The sequence below is a fragment of the Fukomys damarensis genome, unplaced genomic scaffold (assembly GCF_012274545.1).
Source record: "Fukomys damarensis isolate Sample0158 unplaced genomic scaffold, DMR_v1.0_HiC HiC_scaffold_10, whole genome shotgun sequence".
Lineage (NCBI taxonomy): Eukaryota > Metazoa > Chordata > Mammalia > Rodentia > Bathyergidae > Fukomys > Fukomys damarensis.
Genome location: NW_022900922.1, coordinates 39156064 through 39163708, shown reverse-complemented (window position 1 = coordinate 39163708; position 7645 = coordinate 39156064). Strand labels below are relative to the sequence as shown.

At 39.9% G+C, this 7645-nt stretch overlaps 1 pseudogene; it reads right to left on the bottom strand.

The window, feature by feature from the left end:
- Positions 1-2285: 2285 nt before the first annotated feature.
- Positions 2286-6393, bottom strand: LOC117285454 (annotated as a pseudogene).
- Between the last annotated feature and the right edge of the window lie 1252 nt (positions 6394-7645).

The window sequence follows — 7645 nt, the reverse complement described above, 5'->3', positions numbered from 1 at the left end:
TTCTTAACACCAGCATTTTAGTTTGAGGCTGAGTCTGGGAAGACCCAATGTCCCAGCTCAAGGCTGGTAGGCAGGAATATTTATTTGGGGGAGGGTCAACCTGGCAGTTGCAAGTTAAATTTTGAAGAAAGATCTATAATTTGTCAGCCCAGTTTTCCATCCCAGGCATAACCCTCTTCCTCTACCATCAATCACTATTTGAGATCTCTCCTGTAAGAGGACTGCCATTGTGGAATGAGAGAACTCAGAAGATTCGCTCCAGCTTGGGGTTCACACTGACTTTTCAGAAGTATTTCCTTATAGCTAATCTTCCTGAGGCAGAAAATAACAGTGTTAAGAAGCACTCTAAATTCTGTTTAGCCTTTTTACTGAGGAACTCACCTGGATAATGCATTGGAAACCAGAATGAACTTAGTGTCAGGAAATGAACTACATTAGGAGATAATGTAGTAGGGCCCCTCCCAGTGTGTCATGGCAGGAATGTTTTATAATGTAGCAATATCAGCCTGAGTGTACACAGGTGTAGTTCTTATATAACTGTAATATAAATCATACCCAACCAGACAGTAGAATGCTAATGTATATCCAACTGGAATGTAAGATATTAGTGTATGCCCATATAAGGCAGACAAAGACTCAAAGATTGTATAAAAGGGTACAACTAAGCCATGTTCAGCACTCAGGCTTTGGATAAGAATCTGCTGGGTCAGAGTGGCCATGACTAAAGCTGCTTCCTGGGAAAAAGGCCTCCATGTTCTGTTTCTACCTGAAAATGCTGTGGCAATAACACTGTACAACAGTGCATATGCTTAGCTAGTCCCCAAAGAATTAGTAGTCTTCTAGTCTCCAGTATTTTACATTTAAACTTGCAAGAAGCTGCTGATCCTTCTCCCTTTGGTAATCCCACTCAGAGAACCCCAATCAAATAGTGGAGAAAAAAACATCAGAACACAGTGGTTTCTTCACTCAGTTTTATACACTAAAGAACACTCCATGGAACTGAATTGGTGTATAACAGGTGACAAACATTTTGGAAACATTCCTCAATTCATTTTTAAGTAATGTGGTATCATGTTGGCACATGTCTATAATCTCAGCACTCTGGGAGGCTGAAGCAAGAGGACTGCAAGATCAAACCCATCCTGATCAACTTGGTTAACTGACTTGGGAAAAACAAAAAACAAACAAAAGGCCTGGTGATATAAATTCATGAAAGCCCTTGGGTGCAATCCCATAGTACTGAAAAAAGTGTATTAAGAATTAGTACCTATGATTCTGGAAATGTCCTAAATTCTGTATTTTATAAGCTAGTGACCCAAGAAGAGACAATGGTATGACCTTATTCTTAACACCAGCATTTTAGTTTGAGGCTGAGTCTGGGAAGACCCAATGTCCCAGCTCAAGGCTGGTAGGCAGGAATATTTATTTGGGGGAGGGTCAACCTGGCAGTTGCAAGTTAAATTTTGAAGAAAGATCTATAATTTGTCAGCCCAGTTTTCCATCCCAGGCATAACCCTCTTCCTCTACCATCAATCACTATTTGAGATCTCTCCTGTAAGAGGACTGCCATTGTGGAATGAGAGAACTCAGAAGATTCGCTCCAGCTTGGGGTTCACACTGACTTTTCAGAAGTATTTCCTTATAGCTAATCTTCCTGAGGCAGAAAATAACAGTGTTAAGAAGCACTCTAAATTCTGTTTAGCCTTTTTACTGAGGAACTCACCTGGATAATGCATTGGAAACCAGAATGAACTTAGTGTCAGGAAATGAACTACATTAGGAGATAATGTAGTAGGGCCCCTCCCAGTGTGTCATGGCAGGAATGTTTTATAATGTAGCAATATCAGCCTGAGTGTACACAGGTGTAGTTCTTATATAACTGTAATATAAATCATACCCAACCAGACAGTAGAATGCTAATGTATATCCAACTGGAATGTAAGATATTAGTGTATGCCCATATAAGGCAGACAAAGACTCAAAGATTGTATAAAAGGGTACAACTAAGCCATGTTCAGCACTCAGGCTTTGGATAAGAATCTGCTGGGTCAGAGTGGCCATGACTAAAGCTGCTTCCTGGGAAAAAGGCCTCCATGTTCTGTTTCTACCTGAAAATGCTGTGGCAATAACACTGTACAACAGTGCATATGCTTAGCTAGTCCCCAAAGAATTAGTAGTCTTCTAGTCTCCAGTATTTTACATTTAAACTTGCAAGAAGCTGCTGATCCTTCTCCCTTTGGTAATCCCACTCAGAGAACCCCAATCAAATAGTGGAGAAAAAAACATCAGAACACAGTGGTTTCTTCACTCAGTTTTATACACTAAAGAACACTCCATGGAACTGAATTGGTGTATAACAGGTGACAAACATTTTGGAAACATTCCTCAATTCATTTTTAAGTAATGGATGGTATCATGATGTTCTTTGAATTTATTTCGAAAGGATTCCATGTATTATTTTTTTCAGCATGCAGAATCACCCAGCTAGTAAGCCAAAAAACGTTCTTGCTTGTCCTTTGTTGGGCACAGCAATGAAGTATCATATTGCAGAGTTCTTTTGTTTGACTTTCAGGAAATTCCATTTTCAGCAATTTGTGAGCATACTCTTCAAAATCTAAACTTGATTGAAAAGCAAGATATACTGTATGACGAAATGAGACTAGTTTACTAGATTGATACCTTTTGTCTGTCTTTATCTTTTCCTTCCTCCTCTTCACTACTTCTTGCATCTTGGTCTGTGTTTAAATCACTGTCTCTTTCATCAAGTATTTCCTTCTTAATAGCTTTGTACCTTTCTTCTTTCTCTATCAAATTAGGATCCATCTTGAAAATATTAAGTACATCTTCTGGTTTATAGTCATCCTCCAAAGGAAGCATATGGATGAACTGATCCCCTTCCAAGATAACTGGGTGGTCCTTGAATCCATCCTTCCATACAGCAAATATTACTTCAATCATATACTGAACTCTACTGTAAATTTCAGGTTTGTGCAGTGTTTTGAAGGTGTTCAAAGATAGTGCCGACTCCTTTTGGTGACATCTGTGGTAATTTGAGGCCACATTCCTTGAGAAATAACAATAGGCACTTCAACACTGTCATCTGTTGGCCTCTCCAGGAGCAAAGCAAGCATCTCTAGGTATAAAACTTCATATGCTACATTTTGATTGATAACATTTGGCACAAAATTTGAAGCAAAGTTGCTAATCAATTCTGATAGCCTTTTTGAAAATTAAAAATTAACCTCTTGATTAATCCCCCAATTTGTGTATATTTTCCATGGATAATTATCACCAATAATGCATAAACATGGGTGATGATTAAAGATGCATTCTGTGCTTGTGAAAGAGATCTGGGTAGCAGTCTCCTTCCTCTGACTATATTTTCTTGAAGAAGCTCTTGAATAATAATATATATGCTGGTAATGCTGACTTTGTTGATAAGACTATTGATTTACTTCTTTAGGGCCTCCCAGCCCATCTTGTTATGCTGTTTATTTTTGTTTTTTAAAATCTGTAATCTGTTTCTGGGACCTATTCTCTCTCTCTCTCTCTCGTTTTTTTTGGTCCTTGCTTCATGATTCCATACTACCATCAGAAGAATGTCCTCTTCTTGAATGTTCATAGTCTGATGTACTGTCATTAAAGTAATCTGTATCCTAGGGGAACCCCTTGTTCTGCATAGCTTTCTTCTGTAAAAGGAGTCCTCTGATAAGAATTAGTTTTCTTTCCTGTGATGACCAGACTGAAGAGTAACTGTGTATCTGTGTGGCACTACTTTTCATTTTGTTGCCAGTTGATCTGGTAAATCAAAGACTCACGTTGGTCCAAGTTCCAAGTACTCAATGGTCTGAAATCCTTGAGTTTCCTTTTTTTTTTGGTACCGGGGATCGAACTCTGGTCCTTGCACTTGTGAGGCAGGCCACCGAACTGCTGAGCTAAATCCCTGGCCCCCTTGACAGTTTTCTTTTTCTGTCTGCAAATACATGGTAGCAGTGGCCCACTTATTAACTCCTTCTTGGAACCACCAAACTCATAACTACATCAAGTCAGCACTATTAGGTGTCTCCTCTGGTTGTGTTTTTATTTATCTGGAGAGCAGCTTGAACAAATGAATCTAAAGCTCCACTGGGCTGCCTTTATATCAGATGTATCCATAAGAGGTAATCTTAAGCAAATAGAAGATTTTGTTTGTCTGTATGGTGTCAGGGGCCTCTTGCATGCTAGGCAAATGCTCTACCACTGAGCTACATCCCCAACAAAAATAATGATTTTATGCAATATGTAATTATAACCACACATGGTTATGTTACTAATGACTGCCATTTGTTTCACCTGCCAATATTCTTCCTTTCCTTTCTGCCTCCTGTTATTGTTGATTTCAAAATACAAATAAGTAAGACATATTAAAAGGTCTCTGATCTCCTTGATTAGTGGTGAGAAACTAAGGCTTGTGTGCCACAGCAGGCTGTTTGTTATCACTGAAAGCTCTAAAAGTTTCTCCATCACTGCCCTAGATCCTGTCATTTTGACAACACATCTCTATTTTACTCATAAAGCTCATGCCTGTCACAAATCATTCTCTGCTCACTGCACTCCCAGTCTAACAGGCCTTGTCCATACCTAATGTCTGTCATATCATCCACTCAGTCCTCATGATTTTCACTGTGTGTTGCCAGGTTAGCTTTAACTAGTAACCGTATTCCATCAGATTCATGCTTCTACTTTTGCCTTCAAAGCCTTTCTTTTATGCTTTCCTCTGGACATTCCTCTCTCAACTCATTTATTAATTAAAAATGAGGCAGGGGGAAGGGCTGGAACTTTAGCTCAGTGGCACCGCATCTGTCTTTCAAGCGCAAGGTCCTGAATTCAATCCCTGCTTTTGGAAAAAAAAATAAAATGAGGGCAGTTCCCAGCACAATACTATAAAAACTAAGTGTTTGGAGTCTCTGCATTGGTAGCTCTGTGACTTAGACAAGTCACTTATTGTCTGAGGTGATACACTGTTTTCTTCTTCTTTTTATTTACTTTTTTGACAGGACCTCACTATGCGGTGTAGTCTGACCTTGAACTTGCTGTGTAGCCTAGGCTAATCTTGAACCTGCAGATTGGGGGCCTGCCATGGCCCTCTGGCATTTGACATTTGAAAGAAAACTTCTTCCTCTACAATTAAGGCATTGATACAATCCATGTAACATTTGTTACGTTTCAAGGACTCTGCTTGTTAAACTTGTTTTTTGACCCTGCAATGGGAGAAACTCAAAGAGACAGCCACAGATCTGATGTTCTTTGTAAAGAGTCAGAAAATCCGGGTCTTTGCGTAAGATACAAATAGTTGCTTGGTGCTTCCTGCTGAGGTGCCTTTAAAAGGAGCTGTTTCTGTGAAATAAATCAGACTTGGTCTCCACTCAGGCTTGAGTGTTCTTTCCTTTCTTAATCCTCAGTCCCCAACTGAGGCATGTTCGTGTTGTGAGGGCTGTGCCGCCACATGCAGCAATCCTTCTGCCTCAGCTTCCCAAGTGCTGGGATTACAGGCAGGCACTACCATGATTGGCTGTCCAAGGTGATGCAACATCATGCACTCAAAAGGACCCTGCACAAGGCATGGGCCACCACAAACACTTGTGTTTCTCCCCCATTTTCCTCCATTCCCATTCCAGGGCTCAATTCTGTAAATGAGGAATCACCCACACCATCTGTTTCACTTTTTTTTTTTTTTTTTTTGATACTGAGGATTGAACTCAGTTCCTTGTGCTTGTGAGGCAGGTGCCGGAACCACTGAGCTAAATCCCCGGCCCACTCAGTTTCATTTTGTGACCTGCCTCCAAAATTGGAGGCAAATCAGCAGAATGGTATTTCAGATATACAGAAAAAGATGACAAAATTTGAGTAAAGAAGGGAAAGATGAATAAGGTGAGTGGCACCTTTTATTCCTGGCTGTGCCAGGCATATTTTCAGAATAAGGACTGGTTGTCAATACAAACTCAACATATTTAAAACCAAGGGCTGGGATTTAGCTCAGTGGTTCTAGCGCCTGCCTTGCAAGTGCAAGGTCCTGAGTTCCACCCCTGGTACAAAACCAAACCAAATTCCTCTTGCTGGATCATGGACACTGTATTCTATCTTCTGGTTTTCTTTCTACCTCCCTAGGAACTCACTCCTCCCTTTGCACAGCTGGCTACATCCACAGTGACCTTAGCCTGTATCCATATTCTGAGAAGTCCTCATTCTATTCTATTACACCACTGAATTCCAACTCATTAGATCCAGTTGCTTGATCAACTTTTCCACTTGAATTCTAAAAAAACAAAAACCCTCAAAATGAACATGTATAGAACGTAACTCTCGATTCCCATTTCCCTACCTCAAACCTACTTTTCCCCCAGTTTTTGTCATCACGCTAAATGACAAGTCCATTCTCTTCAGAGTTTTTTTTTTAAAAACACCTCCCCTCGTCGGGTGTGGTGGTGCGTGCCTGTAATCCCAGCACTCGGGAGGCTGAGGCAGGAGGAGGATTACTGAGTTGGAGACCAGCCTGGACTACATAGTGAGTTCCAGGTCAGTCTCAACTACATAGTGAGACCCTGTCTCAAAAAAACCAAACCAGAACAAAACAAAAACCCTTCCCTCTGGCATAATTGTGTGTATGTTCTGTTTTTGTTTCTTTTTTGTTTGGCATAATTGTTAACTCATTTTCTCACATTCCAAATCCTACAGAAAAAAAACCCTGTCAAACTCCACCTTCAAAATATACCGAGAAGCTGGGGGTAGTTGTGCATGCCTATAATCCTAGTACTTGGGAGGCTGAAGCAGGAGAATCACTGCCAGTTTGAGGCCATCCTGGGCTACATAGTGAGTTCAAGGTCAACTGCATAATGAAACCCTTCATGAAAAAACAAAAATAAATACATAACAAAAAGAAAAACCCTGGGAATTCAATCACATTTCACCACTTTCATGGCTATTATCCTAGTCCATCTCATCAGTGTCTCTTGCCTGGATTATTGCTTATAGCTGTGGCCAATGTTCTTTTCTAAAATCCTACCTTTAACCCCTATGCCTCCCTACCCCTACCTCTAGGTTCACTGTAGAACTTCTTGATATATCATCCACAAGGGTTATTTTAAAATCTAACTCATATAACTCTCTTCTGCTCAAAACTCTCCAATGATTTTACAATGGTCAAAACTCTCCAAAGTTCTACAAGTCTCTACATAATATACTCATTTTATTTTATTTTTCTCCTGGATGAGCACATTCTCACCTTAAAATATGCCCTGTACTATTTCCTCTGCCTAAATGAGCTAAATATCTGCTCTAAATATTGACATCTCTGAAAAGCCATCCCAGACTAATCTATTGAAGATAGCATAATTCTCATTTCCTTTTCTCTGATTTACTATTTTAGTTATTTACTTATTCATTTTTGGTTTTTTGAAACAGGGTCTTGCTAAGCAGTCCAGGCTGACCTCAAACACATGGCAGTCCTCCTGCCTCTCCCTCATGAATGCTGGGATTACAGATGTGCACCACCGTGCCTGACTTCTGTTGTTTTAATAGAATTTATCATCCCCTAAGATCTTATGTCTATTGATGTTTTCTTTATTGCCTCTCCTTTTAAAAGAGTAAAAGCTAGGTGAAAGCTGTA